Source organism: Tursiops truncatus, chromosome 20 (assembly GCF_011762595.2).
Source record: "Tursiops truncatus isolate mTurTru1 chromosome 20, mTurTru1.mat.Y, whole genome shotgun sequence".
NCBI classification, from domain to species: Eukaryota; Metazoa; Chordata; class Mammalia; order Artiodactyla; family Delphinidae; genus Tursiops; species Tursiops truncatus.
The window spans coordinates 6705197-6728438 of record NC_047053.1 but is presented as its reverse complement, the minus strand read 5'-3'; the positions used below and the strand labels follow the sequence as shown (position 1 = coordinate 6728438).

Here is a 23242-nt window from a genome sequence, read left to right as displayed (position 1 = left end):
TCTGGCATAAGATGGTAAGATACAGGATATAAGCCTGGCCATTTTGTAATCACAGAGGGGCAGGCTTCCTGGGAATAAAGTTAATTTAGAGGAAAGCAGAATGGAGAGATGGAAAGAGAAAAATAAGTCATCTGAAAACCTAGATCCAACTACATGTCTGTGGGCCCAGTCAGCCTGAAGATTGACTACCCTTGAAATTTTCATTTAGGTGAACCAATAAATCTTCTTTTTTGCCTAGACATTGGAACTGAACTTCTGTCACAGCTGAATGAGTTCCTATGCCCTAGCCGTGGAATTGGGACTTGGATGGCAAGGTCCACATTGCCTTCCCGTCCTCCCCAACTTCCCTACACTCTGCAGGGTGCAGTTCTTAGCCCCGAGAAATCCTCTCAATTTGCTGCCTTGAATCAGTTGACCTGGTAGGACCTGTGGGAACATGGAGGGTGGGCTTGGCCCTACATACTCCAATATCTTTATATACAGAATTGCACATTTGTTTTTACTTGGGTTTCATGGGTTCCACTTAGTGGTGTGCTGGTAAATGTTTAACAAGCTAACAAATAAAAAAAGCCCTGCATTGACCTGTTTGCCAGTTTCCGTGGTGTAAATATTTCCACCACGGCCAGGTTCAGGATCCCCCGTGACATCACTGAATGCGGAGACAGGAAGAGATGTAAGTAGCACCCCATTGGAGAGTATTTCTACCACACGGATGTAATAGTCATAAATCATAGCTCATAACAAAATGTAGTAAACTAGTTATATGTATTGATTTTTTAGTCCCTTTGTTTTTAGTATACAGGTCCTCCCTGACTTAAGATGGTTCGACTCACAGTTTTTCAACTTTAGGAAAGCAATATGCATTTAGTAGAAACTGTGCTTTGAAGTTTGAATTTGGACCTTTTCCCTGGCCTAGTGGAATGCAGTCGGATCCTCTGGTGATGCTGGCAGGGCAGCAGCCACAGCTCCTAGGCAGCCATGCAGTCACAAGGGGGAACAACTGATACACTTATAGCCATTCTGCACCCAGACGAGTATTGTATTTTTCGCTTTCAGTACCGTATTCAATACATTCCACGAGACAGTCTACACTTTACTATCAAATAGGCTTTGTGTTAGATGATTTTGCCCAACTGTAGGCTAACGTAAGGGTTCTGACCGCGTTCAAGGAGGGCTGGGCTAAGCTACAATGTTTGGTAGGTTTGATGTGTTAAATGCATTTTTGACTTAATAATGTTTTCAATTTACAGTGGGTTTACTGGGATGTGACTCCATCGTAAGTTGAGGAAGATCTGTAATTTATCTCATTGTAATATTACAAAATTTAATTTTAATAGTAAGTGAATTATGAAATTTAATTGTAAGAACTGGTTCACAGAATTCCTAAAAAGTTTTATAATTGGCTCTTGCGAACCGGTACGGGCTGGTTCCAGGACACCACCGATGCCACTTAGATCTCAGCAGGAAGGGACTGCTTCTTCCTGGGTTTAAGACCTATGAGTTTAAATGAAAAAAAGGGACCTGGATGCAATCCTAAAAGCTTCATTTGGGGGGAGGTCTGCGTCAAGTGGAAGTGTGCAGTGAAACGGAATGGGTCATTAGCGATCCGAATGGGATTTATGACCTGGAGATGTACGCTGGCCGCAGCGAGGTAGTGGTGCTTTGCCTGGTCAGCTGGCCCCGCTCCATAGGAGGGCCGCGGAGCAGGGAAATAGATGCTCAGGGCAGGGTGTGTATCAGCCAGGGCTCCGGCAGGAAGCAGGCGACACACTCAGATCAGCATAATGTGTGGGGTGTTTGAGGGAGAGACTCTTTTGGGAGGTGTGGGCAGGTTTAGGGAGGCCACAGGGGTAGGGCAGAGCTCCAGGTGCAAGCAGGGTGAGGGGACCGGTCACTGGAGGTGGACACAGAGAGTGCTGGGGAGTGCGATGCCTGAAGGGAATGGGACCTTTGCCTGCAGGGAATAAAGGGCCTCTCTCTCCTTTCCCCTCTGCTTTTCTGTCTCAGCTCCCTGTTGGCTGGATCCACCCAAAGGCCAGAGGGCAAGGAAACCCGTTGTTTCGACCCCTTTTGGGACAGGAGAAAGGTGGGAGGGGTGTGAAGGATCAGATGGCAAAGGTCTTGACTTGGGTATCTCACTGTGGAGTGGACGCCCTGGTTCTTTGTCTTGGGCCTAGGAAAAGGGCCAAGAGACTCAATTTTGGAAACTCCATGGGCCACCTTCATCCCAGAGAAACCCGGGGTCTGATCACCCACCCCTGCTAGGGGCAGGGGGCTGTTTGTGGAGGTCCACTGCCTTCTACTCTGGGGCCAACACTTCTCTTGCAGTCTGGCGGTTCCTGGGATGAGGGCAGTGAGGTCTGGGAGAAGACCCTTGGCCATGGTCCCACCCTCTGCTGCCAGGGCCATCGCTGGGGCCCGCTCGCTGCCTGTCCGGTCCTAGGCCTCCATCTCAGATTCTGCAGGGTCCTCTTCTACGGACATTCAGTTGAGGGGGCCCTCGTCTGGGAGCCCCGAGACCTGGGCGTCTGGCTCTGACACTTCATCCTGTGGGGTTACCAGATCCTATCACGAATCTGAATTTTCTCATCTGCAAAACCAGGGGCCTGGATGGCATGATCCTGATTCCCAAGGACACCTCTGACTCTGAACGTCTAATGTCAAGACTTCAGGGGTGCAATCTCTAGGTCATTTGCAAAATGAAAAGCATGTCTTTCCATAGCCAGGAGGTGGCAGCAAAGCTCTGTTTTGAAGAGGCCTGTGGGTCAGGGTAGGTTCTGTTCTCCCAGGCCCCAGAACTCGAAGCCCAGGTTTGGTGGCTAGGTTTCACTGCTGAATGATAATAATAACATCAACAACAACGATCTCATTATTATTATCATTCTTGTTAGTAAAACATCTCCAATTTGCACAGTACTGCGTTTCTGGGGAAATCTCTTGGGCAGCACCACGCAGGAATCTTTCAACAACTTCATCCTGAGGTAGGAAGTTCCAGGACTTCCTACCCCATGTTGAGGCTCAGAGACATTCCCTTACTTGCCCAAGGCCTTCTGGAAAGTATGATGTGCTGGAGATCTGAGGGCCCAGGGTGGGGAGGTGGGGGACCAGGTAAGTGCAGAGATGCTAGGCAGCTCCAGGTGACCTGGGGAGTGTTTGAGCAGATGGAATCCAGATCTGCTTTTGTTGGGGTGTCAGGAGTGATTCCACAGGAGATTTTTTTGATGACCCTCAAATGCATGGTGTGTTAGCCCCTCAAACCAGAGGAAGCTCCTTAGAGACACAGTGAAAGCCCCAGCCCATCTGGGCCCCTGTCTTACACTCCACCTGTGCCCTTAGACCATGTGTTACCTCTGCCCACCATGATGCCAGGCTACCAGGGTACAAACTGTGTGTCTGGCTCCAGACCAAGGGCGTTCCTTGCATATTCTTACTTCTCAGTATAACCCTCTACATTGTTACATCCCGTTTTATACGTGAGGATGCTGAGGCTTAAAGTCATGGAGTAACTTGTTCCCAATCACACAGCTGTGAATGGCAGGGCAAGACTGGGACCCCGGCAGGTTGGCCCCAGGGCTCTCACCACGAAAGCCCACGCCCACACAGAGGGAAAGGCCACTGTGTGAGACTCCGTGCTGCACGGTGAGTCTGAAGAGCTGCCATGTCAGTTCCTCCTCAGCATTGGAAAAGCCACAGTCCGTCTGCAGCCCTGTCAGAAAGTGAAGGTATTAATATCTGCCTGACCTCCTGATGGGCTTGTTGGGAGGCCAGGATGGAAAAGAGGAAAACGGTCCCATAAATACTCAGCATCATACAAAATTGTTCGTGTATTTGAAATTGTATTACTTTTATTGGGAGGGTGATGCAGTAGGGTGGCAGAAATGTAGGATTAGGATCTGGTATCTGGGGACTTTGAGAACAGCCTTGGTTTCCTTGCCTGTAAAACTGAGGAGATTGAAGAGATCATTTTTTTTTAGCTTTTTAAAATTATTTATTTATTTATTTATTTTATTTTTGGCTGTGTTGGGTCTTCGTTTCTGTGCGTGGGCTTTCTCTAGTTGCGGCGAGCGGGGGCCACTCTTCATCGCGGTACTCAGGCCTCCCACTGTCGCAGCCTCTCCCGTTGCGGAGCACAGTCTCCGGACGCGCAGGCCCAGCCGGCCATGGCTCACGGGCCTAGTTGCTCCACGACATGTGGGATCTTCCCGGACCGGGGCACGAACCCGTGTCCCCTGCATCGGCAAGTGGACTCCCAACCACTGCGCCACCAGGGAAGCCCCCGAAGAGATCATTTTTAATGACTCTTTCAGTCCTCAAGTTTAGCCATGATGATGGTGATGATGAGAATGGGGATGATAGTGATGATGGTGGTGGCGATGTCAGACATCTGAGATCACCCGACCTCAGAATCATTTCCTGCCACCACTACTGGTGCCACCCATCGTTGACTTCCAGCCCCACTGTGTCAAAGGCACAAGGGGTGGGCTGGTGATGAGATGGAAAGGAGGACCTAGAAGGCCAGAGAGAAGGGACGATCTCAGATGTTAGAGGAGAGTGCCTCTCAGTGCCTGGTACATAGTAAGCCAGGAGCCCTGCACGCCTTGCCAACACCCCAACCCCCCATCTGTCCCGGGAAAGCTGAGATTTTTATTGGTATCTCTGCCTTACAGAATAAGGAAATCGAGGCTCAGACCGTTAGTCTTAAGTTGCCCGAGGCCACACAGTTGGTATGTGATAATATTGGGATTCCATCCCGGTTTGCTGGAACCCAAAGTCCATGCCCCTGACCACACGGGTCAGTCTGACTGTTGAGGCAACTCAGGTTCAGAGAATGTATGCGGCCAACCCAGGCCACACAGCTGCTGCTACGAAGGGGTCAGGCTGAGGCTCAGATTTTGTCTCGGCTTCTGATCCTGTCCTTGTTTGTCCTGCTGCTTTATGACCCTTCAGGGTAAGCAAACCAACGTAATGACACTCAGCAAGATCTGGCTGGGATCTGGGAGCGACCCTGAGACTAGCTGCGCCCCTCACCCTCGGCTCAAGCACCAGGGGGAGGGTCCATGTGCGTGGAGAGGAGGGACCCGAAGGAGGGGCAGGGCTTGCCGGACAGGCCAGCCCCTAGGCAGTCCTTCCCGAAGCATCTGTCCTCCCAGGAATGCATCCCAGGTTCAGGAGCGCCTACTGCCTCCAAAGATGTTCTGGGAGCTGTGGGTGGTCTGAGAGGAGTGGAGACACGGCTGCTGGGGGGGATGGGATGGAAAAGCAGAGCTGCTTGGTGGAAAGAGCCCTGCTTGGGGGGCCTGGGATCTTGGGGTCTAGTCTCCCACCACCCTGGACAACTACAGTCAGAGTGCTTAGTCTATCTGGGTCCAGTTTCCCTGTCTGTAAATTTAGGGGAACTGAATTGGAAAGAATTATGAGTTCCTAGGCAGGAAAAGGGGTGTGCTTATCTGAAAGGGTTTTTATTTTTAACTGCTGGGGAGCTGGTGATATATCTCCAGATGGTTGGATTTCCACCTTTCCTTCTCAGGGCCAGGAGGGTCTGCTTTCACGTTCCTTACTTTCTTTACAGTTTATAAATAGACCTGGCAAGAATCTGAAAACCACCCCACAGAGGAGGAATGGACCGTGATGATAAACACAGCAGAGCCAGGGACCCGAGTAGTCCGGAGAATTTATTTCTCACAACACCTTCTCTCCGTTTTCCCGAGGTGTCCCATGGCAACGGGGGGGAAGGGCTCATTCTTCCATCTTCTGGGGGAGAAAAAGAATTGTACACAGGAAATGAGTCAAACCAAAGGTGAGGCTGGGCACTGTCTTCAAGTGGGGGCAGCTGAGATGCTGGAGCCTCAGGAAAATACTCAGGCGAGGCTTTATCTCCCTTCGCGCGTTGTAAAAACAAACCAGTCGAGCTCCCAGAGTTGGGGTGAATCCCCCCCAAAGCAGAGGCTTCTTGGGCAGCGCCTCTTGCAACAGGGAGGGGCGGGGATGATAGGGTGGTCTGGCCCCTGGTCCCGCACTGCTCCTGTGAGCCTGGAACCACGGGGTCCAGGCTAAAGCAGTGACTTTTGTGGCTGCACGACCGGCAGCGGGGAAGGCGCACTGACAGGCACCCTCCAAACTCTGCTGGGTGCTGCCTGGTCCTGGGTCCTAGGACGTCTGGGGAGGAAGTCTGCTCTCCCCTGGGCCCCCATGTCGTGGCTCTGGGCCCGCAGCTTGTTGACCTGGGACTTGGCGATGTCCGCCCGTTCCTCGGCCTCCTCCAGCCTGCGCTGGACCCTCCGGCACCTGGACAGCTGTGTGTTGGCCTGCTCCTCCTGAACGGAAGGTGGAGCGGGCAGGAGGCTGAGGAAGTCCCTCACTCTGGTGCTGAGGCCCCCGGTCCCTGGTGGCCTCTGGGGAGCTGCGGAACCAGGAGAGCTTGGGCCCCCACTTCCCTGGCGGCAGAGGAGGGAAAGCTGAACTCTGCAGCGGTGAAGACGATGCCCGTGGCGCCTGTGTGCACTGCCTGGTTACCTTGCGGGTCTGCTGCCCCCAGGATGCCTGCATATTCCCCTGCACCCCGCCTCTCTGCCATCCCCCCAACCCCGGAGCTCTTGGGAGGAAATCCAAGTGTCCCAAGGCATGTGGAGCTGTCAGACACCAAAGGGCCAGCCCCCCCCCCCCCCAACCCCGCCTGGGCCTGCTCCCCGCACTGTCTGCCTGCAGCCCGGGCATTGTACGGGTCTGAGAGCCATCCAAGCGTTTCTGATGAAGGTGGCCTCCCGGGGCCCCTCCAGCCTGGCCAGTCCTGCTGCGACTGTACTGATCCTCGCCCACCTTAACCAGTTCAGATCTGCTTCCCAGAGGTCAGGACAGAAGCATCAGGCTCTTGGGCGGGGAGTAAAAAGGACAGGGGAGAAGCCACACCCTCCGTCATTTATCTAGGCCAGACTCCCCCAGGTTTTGTTCCTCAGGACACTAGTCCTGTGGGAGGCTCTGCCTCCAATACAAAGATGCCAAGGTCCACTAAAGGGTGGGAGATGCTACAATCTAGAACGCCTTTTCCACTCTGGAGTCCATCCCGTATTACCTGCAAAATCTGAGAAATCCTGGAAGTAAAGCCACCCATCGTCCAACTTTGTGTAACCCAGAGTTTCCCAAACGATTTCTTTTCTGTAAAATACTTCCCCCTCCCCCCACCTGCTGCCCCAACTTCCTGCTATTAACATCCTCCAGACCTAGTGGCCCCAGAAGATATTTGGGAAATGTTGGTTTCAGCCCAAACTATTTCCTCACTGTTGGTTTCACCTGTTTGCTCAAGGGCAGATCAAAAAGGGTGAACTGGAGGGTGGGAGCTAGGGAGGCCAGGGAGGGATGGTAGAAGCCAGGGCCAGGGCTGAGATGGGCTGATGTGAATTAAGGCCAGGTGTTCAAGGTTAGCTCACAGGGCAGGGAATTCTGAGTAAGTTGGGGGTGGGTGGAGTCAGCCAGTGTGGGTGGGATTAAAGCCAGGTGTGCTGAGGCAGAGGGAAGGGATGGAGGGGCGGGGCCAGGACTAGTGAGGCAGGAGGCCCAGGGGAGGGGGAGGTGGGGCAGGTTTGCATAATGCAGACCGGGGAGGGAAAGGGCAGGCGTCCTGAGCTTGTGTTTATAGCCTGCAAATGAAAACTCAGGCCTCAGCTGCCGCGGGCGCTGTGAAACAGGGACGGACTCCTGCTCGGGGCCAGGGCGCCCCCCACCCCCCACTCCCCGGGACCCCCTACTCACGGCCTCCTCCGCCTGCTTCCTGGAAGCCTTCACTTTGGCCTGCAGCTTGTCCACCAGGTCCTGGAGCCTGAGTATGTTCTTGCGGCCCTCCTCGGCCTGCCAACACAGCGTCGGTGCCAGGGCCCCAGACCCCCTCCCCCGCTGCTTCTGCCGGGTCAGATCCAGGGGATGCAGGAGAGCCGTTGCCTACCTGGTAAGTCATTTCCTTGACCTTCCGTTCGTATCTGTGCGCGCCCTTCAGGGCCTGGGCTCCCCTCTTCTGCGCAGCCTCTAGCCCGCTATGTGACTCCTGCTCCCGGAAGAGAGCACAGAGGTCAGGTCACGCCTCCCAGGCTTTTCTCACCCACTCACGTGCCGGTTGTTTTAGGGTAAACTCAAGATGCTCAACTTATATTTTGCGCAGATGACTCCTCCTAGGGCTCGGGAACACATGTGGTTCCCAAGGCCGCCACTAGTCCGTGCCGTGGCTTTGTGCAAGTGACAACGAGATGCCGTCTTTGGGCAGGAGCACCCCGGGTGCACGCGCCTCGCCTAGTGGACCAGGCTTCGCAAAAAAGTGATGCCTCCCCTGGGGCCATGCAGCTCGGTGAGGGCTTCCTGATCAAGGAAGGTGGCAGGGGTCATGGAGAGAACCTGGGCCAAGTAGAGTCCAAGGTGTGTTTCAGCCCCCCGTCCAGCTGATCCATCCAAAGTAAGCCCGTCGTCATCACTGAGTATGAGTTTCCGTGTATTTAGAATGGTGATGATAATTCCTGCCCAAACTGCCTTGAATGTGGGGATCAGATGAGACAGTCTGTGGAAGTATTTTTTGATGATAAATCACTACACAGGTATTGTTGATTTCATAGCTGTGTCTGCGTTTCCTGAAGTGAGGGGGCAGGACAGCCACTGAGAGTGCAGGTCACCACCTGGGGCCCGATTCCTCAATCCAGAGAGAGCCCAGTGGTGGAGGTGGCAGCCAGTCCCTGGGCATCCCAGTAGCCACAGAGAGGGCGGCTCTGGGCCTGCAGACCCACTGGATCAACCTTGAAATCTACCAGTGGAACAGGCAGCTCTGGGCACTGTTCCAGAGAAGACCCCACCCACCGGCCCCGGGAAGCTGTCTTCCATCAGCTTCCCTGGGAATTCTCTCTAGGCCTCTGTAAGGTTCATGGAGCTAAGATAACTGGGCAGCTGGGGATTGGAGGACAGTCAAGGTGCCTCACCACGACAGAGGGGAGGTTGGAGGAGGGTTCCCGGCCAACCCAGGAATCAGAGTATCAAAGAGGGTGGCATGGGATCTAATTCCTCCGTCCAGGGAGGGGTCCGTGTGAAGGACAAGCCCAAGTTTGTTTTAATAGAAGAGGACTGGGAATAATTAAAAATAAGCATTTAAAGGATTCTGGGGGGGAGCTCTGACTTCCCTGGTGTTTACTTTTGTTACTCATGTGTCTGCAGCCTTGTAGTTTTTAGCCAAAAAATTGTTTCACGTTTAAAGTGTACAAGTGCTGGTGACCACATCCTTGGGAGGCTGGCATGAAGAATGTGTTCGGGTCTTTCCTGCTGGGAGAAGTTGTTTCTCTCTCTTCTCCTCCCCTTCATCCTCTTTCCCTCTTTCATGCCCCTTCTCTGGGGGACAGCAGAGACAGTTTAACATCCTCTTCCTCCGAGCCCTTCTCCAAACTGCAAATGGGTAATGCAGCCTGTTTAGAAAAACAAATAAAACAAACCATCCAGGGTCTAACGGGAAAAGCAAGGGGTATAGGAAACAAAGGGAACCACCAGCAAAGAAACTAAAAACTAAAAAATACGCTCCCAGGTAAAGAAAAATCAGGACTGTCCTGTGTGTGGATCGCACTTTGCTGGCGAGTTAGCCCGGGGGAAACGCCAATCACCCTGCATTTAGGATGGAGTTGAGGAAGGCAGCAGAATTGCAAGTTGTGTTTCGACATCAGGAAATCTGGGAAGGGAATGAGATCCCGGAATGGGAGGGCAAGGGAGACTGCATATCTTATGTAGGATGGGCCATTGTTTATCAAAGTGGAGCCTGGTCCAAAATGTAAATTGCACCAAAATGTGTAATCTTATGATTGTAAGGTATGTTTCCCCTTCCATTTATGTAGATCTGAATCTGTATAAAAACAGAATGTGAACATTTGAAATGTCATTATATTGTAGGTATCGAGGGATACGCGTTCAAAAGTGGGTTTGTGTGCGTCTTGGGGCGTAGGGACCGGAGAGGGAGAAGTAGGGGGGACATTTGGCTCACAGGGAGTTTCACAAGTGGTCCTCAAACTGAACCTACAGTCGACTCAGTGCCCAATTCCCCGCCACCTAAGTTTCTGGACTGTGGTTCTACCAGAGGCGGCTGAACTGGTGTCCCTCTGGGAGTGAGAGTCCTCTCCCGCCACTCTACCCGCGCCTCCAGCTTCTGGATCTGCTTCTTCCCGCCCTTCAGGGCCAGCTGCTCAGCCTCGTCCAGGCGGTGCTGCAGGTCCTTCACCGTCTGCTCCAGGTTCTTCTTCATCCGCCCCAGGTGGGCGCTGGTGTCCTGCCCCTTCTTCAGCTCCTCGGCCATCATGGCCGCCTGGTTAAGTCCACAGGAGCATCAGTGGGCCACCCACCCCTCCTATGCGGGCACACGGAGGATGCTGTGAGGCTGGTACTAGGCATGCTGATGCTTTCCTCCTTCCCGCAGCCGCCGCTGATTCTGCATGGCTCCCCTCCCGCTTGGCCTCTGCTGAGGCTCCATCTCCTTCCGTCTCTCCAGGAAGCCACCACTGACTGAATGCAGGGGTGAGGAGAGGAAACCTACTTGCAGGTCCCGGCTTAGAAGCCCCTTTCTCATCTCCAGACAGCATCTCTGATAAGAAAGAATGGAGCTCACATCCGTGATGGCCTTCCTGGCCTTCTCCTCTGCATTTTTGGACTCCTGGATAGAGTTCTCCACCTCTGCCTGGCATTGGGCTATGTCAGCTTCCAGTTTTTTCTTGCTATTTATCAGGCACGTGTTCTACAAGAAAAATTAGATAAGAGGTTCGGGCTACATTTGGACACGTACAACGATTGGAAGGGAGAGGGTTGGGTGGGGAAAGAAGTCAATCTCGAGAACGTTCCATTTCTTATTTTTCACACAGGTGAAAAAAATTAAAAAGACGCTTTCATTTTTGATAGGACAGCTATCCCAAAACAGGCCCGAGAATTGTACAGAAAAGAACTGAGTAAATGATAAATGTGGACATTCAAATGTTTGAGGAAGGATAGATTATTTAGTTAAACGTGCTGGAACAAGGAAATGGTTGACATAACTGTGAAATGAAAAATAATTCTCATGATCAAAACATTGTACATAGAGTTGTTAGGATGATGACAAACGAGAAAACATTTGCAGTGTGCATTACTGAAAAAATATTTCCTTCCTTAATATGTAAAAAAGACAAATCATTAAGAAAAAAGGGCAAAAGTGAAAATAGCTAAGACACACCAGAAGAAATACAAGTAGCCAACAAATACGACAAAATGTTCTACCTCATTAGTAATCAAAGAAACAAGAATTTTAAAAATGAGGCATTTTCAACCATAAAATTGGTGAAGATTAAAAAAATAATAGCTAAGCACCCTCACATATTTTCCCCATGGGAATAAAAATTGGGACAACTTTGTTTAAAGACCAGTTTACAACATATCATAAATGTCTTTGCTGTTTTGACCATGAATATATACTTCCAGGAATATTAAGGAAATAGTAATCATGGATATATGTGAAAATTTAGTTATGAAGAAGTTTGTCATACAATCTTCTAATCATAAAAATTTTTATTGGGAACAGTCTAAAAATATCCAACCGTAGAAGACTGATTAAATAAAAGTGTCATAATACACAACTAAAATGGACTGCTTTTCTGCCATTAAAAAACTGTATCGTAGAAAACTATTTTAAAATATAGAAATATGGGCTTCCCTGGTGGCGCAGTGGTTGAGAGTCCGCCTGCCGATGCGGGAGACACGGGTTCGTGCCCCGGTCCGGGAAGATCCCACATGCCGCGGAGCAGCTGGGCCCGTGAGCCATGGCCGCTGAGCCTGCGCGTCCGGAGCCTGTGCTCCACAACGGGAGAGGCCACAGCAGTGAGAGGCCCGCGTACCGCAAAACAAAAAACAAAAACAAAAAAACCCCTAAAATATAGAAATATGTTCACAACACGTTGTTAAATGAAAAAAAGTTGCAAAAGGATTGATCACGTTTACAAAAAATATCATATTTATGTATAGAAACAAGAGCCTAGAATAAGAGATCCCAAAATGCTAACAATATGGTTGGTATTTTTCTATTTTTTTGGCTAATTCAAAAAATAGTTTTTAAAGCAAGGAATTTTGGGGGAATTCCCTGGCGGTCCAGTGATTAGGGCTTTGTGTTTCCACCGCGCAGGGTGCGGGTTCGATCCCCGGTTGGGGAACTAAGATCCCGTATGCCATGTGGCATGGTCCAAAAAAGTAAAAAATGAAACAAGGAATTCTTCAACTTTCCTAAAAGTAATTATTTCAAAAGACAATCCTAATTTTCTAAGCTTGCAGCTTATATGTTACTGCCTCTGTGAAGCCTTTTCCAGCCCTTTTATGCAATAATTCGTCATTCCTTGCTCCGATTTCCCCATGATCTTTTATCTTCAGATAAAAGAAAGCTTAGCAATCTGTCCATCTAGACACAAAGTTATTCCAAGAACTAGGCCTAATGAAAGTTTGTCTTGACCACTAGCCTGGAAGGAGTGGTGGGAACTCCTTTCCATCAAGCCTGGGTCCTGCCTGCCTCCAGGGTGGACCCTGGGTGGAGTGAGGATGGACACACCTGGGAGTGAAGGAGCTGCACGCGGTCGCTGGCCTCCAGCAGCCCCTGCTCTGACAGCCTACGGGTCCGCTCCGTCTGCTCCAGGGCCACCTTGCTCTCCTCCGGCTCCTCCAGCAAGAGGCCATTCCTGCGCTCCACGATGGCCGGCTGCCCCTTGAGGTCCTCATTGCCCCTCAGGGAATCATCCAGATGCAGCTGGAGTCCTTCATGAGAAACCAGGGGTGAGACCCGAGCCCAGGGCAGGCTGAGGTCCCGCCAGGTCCTCCAGGGGCCCTGCGCTCACCTTGAGCTGGCTCCGGACTGAGCACGGTGTTTCTGGGTCTCTGCCACCTGGCGGCTGGAGTGGCGCAGCTGAATCTCCATCTCACTGAGGTCCCCCTCCATCTTCCTCTTCAGCCTCAGAGCATCATTCCGGCTCCGGATCTCAGCATCCAGCACGCTCTGCATGGCCTCTGCTGCCCGCTGGCTGCTTCTTTAAAGCTGCTCGATTTCTCCGTCCTTCTCAGTGATCTCAGGCTCAGATTTCACCTGGTTCAACTCTAGGGGACACGCAAAATCTTGCTCTCTTCGTGCTCCAAGGAACCCTGATAAAAGTCAAGGAGTGCTTGGGATTGCCGGGGGCAGCCACCTTCTCGAATGAGGTTTTTCATCCCCATTATGATAAAATGGGTATTATTAGGCTCATTTTACAAATAAATAGAACAGTACTCAAAAAGGTCAAACAGTTTGCTTCCAAGTTGTTACTAGTAATGAAACTAGAACTGAAGCTTTGTTGTTAACAATCTTATGTCTTGAGGAGGACAGAGCATCGTTTTCAATTAGTAAAAATTTTGATGACTGTGTCTTTTTAAATAGTGACCATAAGTCAGGAGCCAACCTCTTCTCAAAAAAGACAGAGAAAGACAGAGGAATTGCTCTCCTGTTACCCTGCATAGTGCAGATTTCCCTAGAACGTCTTAAGATCTCAAAGTAAGTACTTTGATCTCAAAGTAAGTTGAATTAACTTTAACGAAAAATAAAATTCATTTTGGAGGGACTGTCACAAAAGTAAAGAGACAGTGCAAAGCCCCAAACTCCTCACTGGCCACAACTGATGATTACATCAGGATACTGCACTCTTTGGACCACACAGAATTCCCAACAGCCAAAGATGACTGTGTATAACTCTCTGTTTAAACTAAGGCATTCTGAGCTGGCTCTCAGGATGTTTGGTGATTGAGTTCTTGCTTTCTGAGGGGAAGACGTTGAGGACATAATGAACAAGTTTATTTATTCAGTAGGAGAAATATGATGGACTAGAGGACACCCAGGAGACGAAGCAGCAGAGAGCAGCTTGTCCCCCCCCCAGGGCGGGGGTGGGGCTGGATTCTTCCCATTGGAGCCCCAGTGCCTCCTGCAGGAAGGGCCCCTGGGGGTGGTCTAGTCCCCTTCCTCAGTGCCCCGCCCTCCTTCACATCCCAGACACTTGCCTCCACCTCTTCTAGGGCAGCCTGGAGGTCTGACTTTTCTTTCCACTTGCTTCTTGGTCTTCTCCACTTGCTGAAGATTCGTGCTCATTTCCGCAATCTGCACGGTTAAGTCGGAAATCTCTTCTGCAAAGGACAGGCCTGATTTAGGCTGTTTTCACAGGCTCTGTCTGATAGCACAGGCATTTGCCAGGGAATTTGGGGATTGGTGATTCATTCATGACATTCATGTAGGAGAGAACAAGTACAGTGAAACCTTTCGGGGAAGGTGTGGACAAGACACAGGTGTGTGGCCTCACCTGCAGATGCATGGGGAGGAGCAACAGAACACCTGTATGACCCTGAACCTTCACACAGGACACAGAATGGGCACAGAGAGGACCGGGGGAGAAAACTGGAGAAAACACATCGAATCATGGTCTCGGACACAGAAGGGGCTTTAGGGGGCACTGGATCTGGTCTAGTTTTATAGGTCAGCAGTCTGAGATCCTAAGGGATCTAGTGACAGGGTCAAGGACACAAAGCCATGTAGAGACAGAATCCATGGAAGATGTGTTCTGTAGAAGAGCAGGGAGCTTAGCAGCCCAGGGAGCCCTCAGTTCTCAAGAGCAAGGCTTGGCTGTGAGTATGCCTCACATCGGGGGAGTTTGGGTCTCAGGGTAAACTGAGTAGATGTGAGGATTTTGTGGGGCAGCAGGAAGGAGGATGCTGTGGCCAAATGGGGGAGGGGTGGCCAGACTGTCACACACCTGTTGGGGGGAGAGAGCTGGGGGCTGTCACCTGTTGGGGGGAGAGAGCTGGGGGCTGTCACACACCTGTTGGGAGAGAGCTGGGGACTGTCACACCCCTGTGATGGGGAGAGAGCTGGGGGCTGTCACACCCCTGTTATGGGGAGAGAGCTGGGTACTGTTACATACCTGTGATGGGGAGAGAGATGGGGACTGTCACACACCTGTGATGGGGAGAGAGCTGGGGACTGTCACACCCCTGTGATGGGGAGAGAGCTGGGGGCTGTCACACCCCTGTTATGGGGAGAGAGCTGGGTACTGTTACATACCTGTGATGGGGAGAGAGATGGGGACTGTCACACACCTGTGATGGGGAGAGAGCTGGGGACTGTCACACCCCTGTGATGGGGAGAGAGCTGGGGGCTGTCACACACCTGTTGGGGGGAGAGAGCTGGGGGCTGTCACCTGTGATGGGGAGAGAGCTGGGGACTGTCACACCCCTGTGATGGGGAGAGCTCACCTTGCAGAATTTTGTTCTCCGGTCTCAGTGTCTCTAGCTGACCCACCACCTGCTCGCAGGCATTGCGCATCTTGAAGATTTCAGTACTAAGTGACCCGGACTCTTTCTGAGCAGCTTCCAACTCAGCTTGACTCTCATCCAATTTTTGTTTCCACTCTGTGAGGACCTAGGAGGTGACAGAGGGACACGTGAGAAGCCGAAAGGGCCAGGGACTTGGATGAGTCATGTCAACAAGGGCCGTCAGCAATGACAAGGTTGGACCCTTCTATCCTTAGGGACCAAAGAAACAGGGTGAGCCCCAAACTCAGGGGTTCCAAACTCTGATATCACTACAGAGATCTGCTGTATTCTTGAAAGATACGTTGATCTCAAAGTAAGTTGAATTAACTTTAACGAAAAATAAAATTCATTTTGGAGGGACTGTCACAAAAGTAAAGAGTCAGCACAAAGCCCCAAACCCTCCACACTGGGAGTTGATGCTTGAGGGCCTCCCCGAAGGTGTGCATCTCACACATCTCTTGCATTGTGGCTACCGTCAAGCGGTGGGGAAGGGCCTCATCGAAGTTCCTCCGCTTCTTGTCCAGGCAGGCGCAGGCGGTGTTGGCCTGCTCCAAATCCAGCATCAGGTCGTCCACGTCTCCCTGGAGTCTCTGCTTGGTTTTCTCCAGGGAAGCACACTCGGAGCTCACAGCCTCTGTGTTTTCCTCTGCTTCCTGGAGCCTCTGGGCCAGTTTTTTCCTAAGAGAACCAGGTTTGTTGTTGTTGACAAAGGTGGACCATTTCAGAAGTAATTATCAGATCGGAAGGGAATCGAGCCATCTATAAAGGACTGGAATTTGAGAAGACCTAGAGTTTGACGATTGGACAGTACGTATCACCTGAAGAGTCCCCAAATGGGCAAAGCAGTCACCTAGGAGGCGCCGAGGGGACCAGGCAGAATGGACTGGTGGAGAGGGGCAGGGAGACCAGGTCTGCGTGTTTAAGAAAACTCAAAGGCCTGGGGAGGAAGAGAAGGTCTGTCCTCTGTCCCTTCCCTTGTGTCTTAGGGTCGACTCTCCTACCGTAACCTGGGAGCCCCTACTTGGCCTCCTCCAGCTGCTCCGTGCGCTGGATGGCGTCCGTCTCGTGTTTGGTCCTCCACTGGGCCACCTCGCTGTTGGCCTTGGACAGCGCCCTCTGCATCTCGGCCTTGGCTTCCTGCTCCTCCTCATACTGTTCCCGCAGCAGGTCACAGTCGTGGCGGGAGGACTGCAGGGCGTGGGCCAGGGCACTCTTGGCCTGCGGAATCACAGTGGTGACAGATTGCAAAAACGTGTGGCCATTTTCCAAGTTAAGGTATTTTTGTTTCAACCAGTGTTTCTTTCCCAACTTGAATCACTCCCTTGCTGCCTTCACAAACTTTGCTGTAGCAGTATATCTCCTGTTTTATTTACTTCATTTTTTAAAAAGTTGACTCCTTTATTATATTTAAATATATTTATTTAAATGGAAAACCATTAACATTTGCCATAAACAGAAGATAACTATAATAAATGCAATGGAGGTAAGGCGGTGTTTTCACCTTCTAATGAAGTACTTCGCTGCTGTGCCTCTGTGTCTGAGGCCTACTCTCTGCGTCTTAGTGAGGAAGATACATCGGTGTTAGAGAGATGGTATCCAAAGTGAGACCCTTTCCTTATTTAATCGGAAGAACTGAAGTAGAATTGGAAAGAGAATAATTTTCTCACTACTTAATGCAGTGTTATGGAGTACTGTGATCATGAAAACCCCAAAAACATCTTTTGGTGTCACCAGTGGGCTGTGTCCCCACCCGGGAACTCTGACATGAGCTATGCCGTTTCCACAGCTCTGCCACCTCTTCCCAAACAGGAGGGGGACGTGCCCAGAGGCCTCCATCACTCACTCCCACCTGGTCGGGAAGACAATGTAGCTCTCATTATAATGGTCACAAAATACTTTCTGGTCAACCCGGTGCAATAACTCATACATTTTTATCCTTTTAAAGACACAAATAAACAACAAAACTTTGCCCAGGAAGGAAAGCTTAGCTGTATCCTGGCCAGAGGACAGCCTTGCTCCTGTAATGGACCTTCTCAGGTTCTGGTTCTCTCCACTCCCCCTGCCTCCACCCAGTCCACCAAATACCCCTACCCTATAATAGGAAGATGGGAGACTAATATAGCACTTCCTTTTTGGAAGGGGCAGATGGAGCTTGGTGGAGTTCCAAGAGACTGCCCTGTAAGTTTCAGCTGGCACATGGTAACCTCAGAATTACACTCATGCAGGTTTGCGGACTTCTAGATTCCTATTCTAGTGCTCGAACACCCATCGACAACATTTACTAAGCACCTACTGTGTGCACTGTTCTGTACTTACTGTTTACTGTTACAGCGGGGCAAAATAATTCTTGCCCTTTAGAAGTTTACAGATTAATGGGGAGACATGAATTATAAACGTAAGTAGCTTGATATTGACGTCAAGAAGGTGATAATGGTGTCCATGTTTATGCAGATGTCCCAAGGGTGCTCCAAATGTGGTCTCTTAGAGGAGGGGGGCTTAAATGTGGGTGTTGTAGCTGGTGATACACAAAGAGTGATGAAGGAGAAAGAGGAGGGCCTTTCAAGGGGCTGGGATGAATTGCTGGGCAGAGTGAAAGAATGCACAGAGGCAGAGATGCCCAAGCTAGTACAGTGATGGGGAGGGGATGCCCCTGGCTGGGGAGGGGCGTTTATCAGCCCCTCCAGTGGGGCACAGAGGAGCTCTGAGAATGGAGCACCCTGGTAGAGTTTTCTAGCTCTGAAGGAGATCCAATGCCAAGGTCCTGTAACCTCCAAGAACAGGTTCCTTCTACTACAAGGAAGAGGAACATCACGCTTCATGATGCAGCAGTGCCCCCAGCCGGCCTGGTGACTTCTCAGGTTCCACCTGACTCTGCCTTCCTGAACAGAGGCAACCACCCTTACCGTGGTTTCTTTTTCTAGCTGCCTCTTAAGCTCCTCCAGCTGCTGGGTGAGGGCCTGCTTGCTTTCGGTTAGCTGTGAAATCAGAGCCTTCTTCTCTTCCACTTGGTGGCTCAGCTCCCCTGGCAAACAGATGTGGCCCCACGTCAGAGTCTGGCCCACCCTCTCCCACGGCCCAGTGGTCCCACCACCGGGCCCTGCCCGTCCTCACCATTTTGGGTCTGCAGCCTCGCCTTCTGCACGTTCAGATCATGGATTAACTGTGTCTGTTGGTCATCCTTGGCCTTGACTTCATTAAATTGGTCTTCCACAGTCTGGCACGTTCTTTCCACGTTACTCTTTAAAAAGAAAAGAAAAAGCCAACATGAATGGGAAACATGGGTCCCTGGTGCCCAGTAGTGAACCGTTTGACAGTTTAGCTTCTCATTAGGTAAAATAAGAATAAAAATACAGAACACATAAAGGTCAGTTTAAAAAATTGGTCATTTCAGGTTTTCTTTATTTTTATGTGTCATTGCTGCTTAATCACCAATATCTTAGACCATCAGCTTTTAATAGATAAGTATTTACTGGTTTGTAAACAAACTTTTGAGAAGATGACACTCAAAGGAACCATGGGATCTTCTTACAGTATAGTCTTTTTTTTTTTTTTTTTTTTTTGCGGTACCCGGGCCTCTCACTGTTGTGGCCTCTCCCGTTGCGGAGCACAGGCTCCGGACGCGCAGGCTCAGCGACCATGGCTCACGGGCCCAGCCGCTCCGCGGCATGTGGGATCTTCCCGGACTGGGGCACGAACCCGCATCCCCTGCATCGGCAGGCGGACTCTCAACCACTGCGCCACCAGGAAAGCCCTGGAACTCACTTTTAACAAAATTAGAACAGGATTGGAGCTTTCGGAACCCAAAGACCTACATTCAAGTGGATGCTAGTGATGATGATGACACTAGCAGCTGACATTTTACTGAACACCCTCTACGTGCTGAGCTTTCCACGCATACCCTCCGAGGTAGAGCTTTCCATGCAAACCCTCCGAGGTAGAGCTAATTGTATCTCCATTTCACAAGGTGGGGACTGAGGCTTCATGAGTTAAGTGGCTCACTCAGCATTCCAGATTCATTTGGAATGGGCTGAGATCTGAACTCAGGGATTCTGGCTCTAGAGTCGGAACTCTCAACCCTTGCGTCCTGTAGACCCATCCTGCCTGCGCTTCCACAAGTAATCAATGTTAGGGCGTAGTAATAAAATATCCTCACGTCGTCTGCTTGCTGCTCCAGCCTAACTTTTATTTTGGTGAGACCACTGGCTTTGTCTTCTTCAACCTGAAGATCCTCCAATGTTTGCGGATGGGCTTCCTGCAGAGATTTCTTCTCTTTGGTCAGTTTGGAAATGTTTTCTTCAAGCGCTGTCATTTCTTCTGAAAGATTCTTTACCTAAGAGAGTATCAACACCAATTGAAAGTTCAGACAATTAAACCAGAAGCTTCTGGCAAAGGCTGTTGATTCTTTTTTTTCCCTTTTCTGTGACTTTTTTGTTTTTTGGCTACTGCTTCTTTGCCTCCGCAGCAGGTGCTCACAGTGTTGGCTGCATCCTGAAATTGGCAGCCTCTGGGTTTTTTCAGTCCTCACTGGCCTATCACAGAGCCTCAAACCCTCCCCTAAAGGCTGATTCCTTTAAAGAGGGTGTTATATGGTACAAGGAAGGACACTGAAAAATGCAAATATGCCGCCTCTGGAAGGAACACAACAGTCTATATTCATCGCAATACATCCATGGGGATTTGTTTATTAGCTGACCCGGGGTTTAGAATGAGGCAGGAAGGGGAAGAAGGACAGGCATGAGGTGCTATGCAGGAAAAGCCGGAACCGGAGTCCCGTGTGTCAGGAAGCAGGACAGCGGCACCAACCGCAGAGATTTTAAGGCGTTAAGTTGAACTTTTCTCCATGTATGACGCTCTGCCAGCTCAGAGGTTGGTAATTCCTGACCTATGGGCCGAATCTGGCCGCATAATAGTTTACAACTTTTGAATAAAAGTTGAAAAAACATGAGATTTCACATAAAATCTGGGATGTCTGGTTTCTCAAGGAAAATTGGAAGCTCTGGCAGTGCTGGACTCACATGGCTACCGGGCACCAGCTGGCTGGCGCGGGACCCTGGCTGCCACCTGGGGGCAGAGCAAGTGCTCTCCAGTTCGCCACAGTCCCCACCCCTCCCTATCACCTCCCTATCAACACCCGGTTGTCTGTCCCACACTGACGCAGGTCATCTCACACCTGGCCAGCCTCATCCTTGCCTCTGTCTCACTGGCAACCATTATGGTGTGAATCACGGATTGTGTTTTTCATTTACTTTTGTAAAGTGTTTGTGATTTTGTGTGCGTGTGATTTTAGTCTACATAAATGGTACCATGCTGTATATTTCTCTTTCTTCCTTTGTCCTCTTTTACATCCATCTTGTTGCCCTGATGGCTGTGTAGTATACCCTGCCGTGCGTCCTCTGCCCCATACCTCTCCATCCCTCCAGGGTGGACCCCGATCTTGCCTCCAGCACCCCCCACCACAAGCCACACTGCCATGAACATCCTCATACATGTCCCCTCGTGGACCTGGCAGAAGAATTCCCTGGTCTGTATACCCAGGAGCAGAATCACTGGGTTGAAGGATTCTTTTTTTTTTAATTAATTAATTAATTTATTTTCGGCTGCGTCGGGTCTTCGTTGCTGTGCACGGGCTTTCTCTAGTTGCGGCGAGCAGGGGCTACTCTTCGTTGCAGTGCACGGGCTTCTCATTGCGGTGGCTTCTCTTTGTTGCAGAGCACGGACTCTAGGCGCAGGGGCACAGTAGTTGTGGCTCGCGGGCTGTAGAGCGCAGGCTCAGTAGTTGTGGCGCACGGGCTTAGTTGCTCCACGGCCTGTGGGATCTTCCCAGACCAGGGCTCAAACCCGTGTCCCCTGCATCAGCAGGTGGATTCGTAACCACTGCGCCACCAGGGAAGTCCGGATGTGTGGATTCTTCATTCGACTAAGAATTTCCAGATGGCGTTCCCGAAGGCTGCATCAGTCTACACTCTACCAGTAATGCACGAGGGTCCCTGTGCCTCTAACCTCGTGCATGCACGAGGGTCCCTGTGCCTCTAACCTCCCTGCCAATCCCTGGTGTGGTCCACTTTCTGCCTTCTTCATCACCTGCTTCCCTCATCATCTGCCTGGCCCTGTAGGCACATTTGTCGGCTCCCTCTGTGCCACATGCTTCTCCTGAAGCATCTCTTGGCTTTTGGAGGAAGGGTTAGGGCTAGAAGTTTGTGGTGTAACCAGGCAGGCAGCCAGAGCGGGGGAAGAGCCCATGGGGTCTAGAACAGGGCAGAGGCGGACTCGCTGGAATGTAACTGCCCGTCCACTGGCCCCCCTCTCACTTCTGGACAATGTTGGGTGAACGGGCTCCTTCCCCGCCCCTCTCCTCCTGGCGGGGGCTGGGCGTGCTCACCTTGTTCTCCGTGGCGTGCTTCTCCTTCTCCACCTCGGTAAGGGTCAGAGCCAGGTCGTCAGTGTCTCTTTTGAGGGAGGAGCATTTATCTTCCAGGTTCCTCTTCTTGGCAACCAGTTCAGAATTCATCCCCCCCTCCTCTTCCAGCCTCTCATGTAGCTCCTTCACTTTGGCCTCCAGCTGAATCTTCCTTTTGATGAGCCCCTCGCACCGTTCCTCGGCATCCATCAGGCTTTCTGTTTCCTGAAAGAACCAGATCGTGATGTCTTTTAAAAAATTGAATTTATTGGAGTATAGTTGATTTACGGTGTCATGTGAGTGTCTGCTCTACGGCAAAGTGATTCAGTTATACATGTATATTCTTTTTCATATTCTTTTCCATTATGGTTTATTACCGGATATTGAATAGAGTTCCCTGTGCTCTACAGTAGCGTCTTGTTGTTTACAGATTGTTATTTTTGGATCAGCCTCTTGACCAACCCTAGAAGGGAAGGGCTTTGCCCTCCAAAAGGCCATTATCCGGACCCAAGTCAAGGAGTGAGTCATGGCCATGCACACACTCGCACATATATATCATCCAAGTCCTTTTTTTAATTAACCACTAAGGATGTCATCTACTGAATAGAAAATCACCTAAGCTAATCTCAAGCAAAGGCGTTCGTGGCATTCAGGAAGCCTCTGCAAATTTGCCACGTTTGGACCCCCAGCCATTTTACTCTTCCTTCTACCAGGAGTTGAAAAACAGCTCATCTCCTCTGTGCTTTCACAAGCTAACTACTAGTTCCCAACCATGACTACCTTTTTAGAGTCTCCACAGAAAAGTGCACCCTGTGTCTCCTCAGCCCTGCCTCCTCAAGCCACGGAACTGAAAACTCCAAATAGACAAAAATAAGTGATTTTGTCATCACTTAATACATACGTGTCCCAGAAGACTCTGTATTGAATCTCTTGGAGTGGCCAGGGTTAGCTAATTATGCTCTTAAACGTAATGGGACTGTGTCTTCTCCTACCAGAGTACTGTAAGAACTGGACACACGTTTCGAGGTAAAGGATGAAAAGAGTCTGGCGGAAATAGCCTCTGTGTTTGTTGAACGTGTGCTGTGTGCTGGCATTGTACAAGCACGAACTCACCTGATCTTCCCAACAACCCTGCGAGGTGGCTACTCTTGCTGTGCCCATTTTACAGAAAACTGAGGCACAAAAAGGATGTCACCTGCCGAAGGTCACACAGCTCCCAAGTGGGGGATCTGGGATGTAAACCAAGAGATCTGATTCCAAAACTTGTTCTGCCCTCAGTGCTTGGGAAAGGGTTCCTAACAGCTGCACGTACTGACTGGGAAAGTGAAAAGGGGAGCAGTAAAATGTTGGGGGTTTATTAAAAAGGGCAAACGATAAATGTCTTAACTCTGTGAAAAGAGACCATTATGCTGCCAGAGTGTTACCTACTCATTGTATGGTTTCATTTTCCCTATTTCTTTGATAAAAAATGCATATCTTTAAAGCATTTTAATTTTATTTTAT

General features: G+C 50.4%; 1 pseudogene; it reads right to left on the bottom strand.

The window, feature by feature from the left end:
* Positions 1 to 5762: 5762 nt before the first annotated feature.
* Positions 5763 to 23242, bottom strand: part of LOC101323008 (myosin-13-like) — a 43410-nt pseudogene continuing 25930 nt past the window's right edge.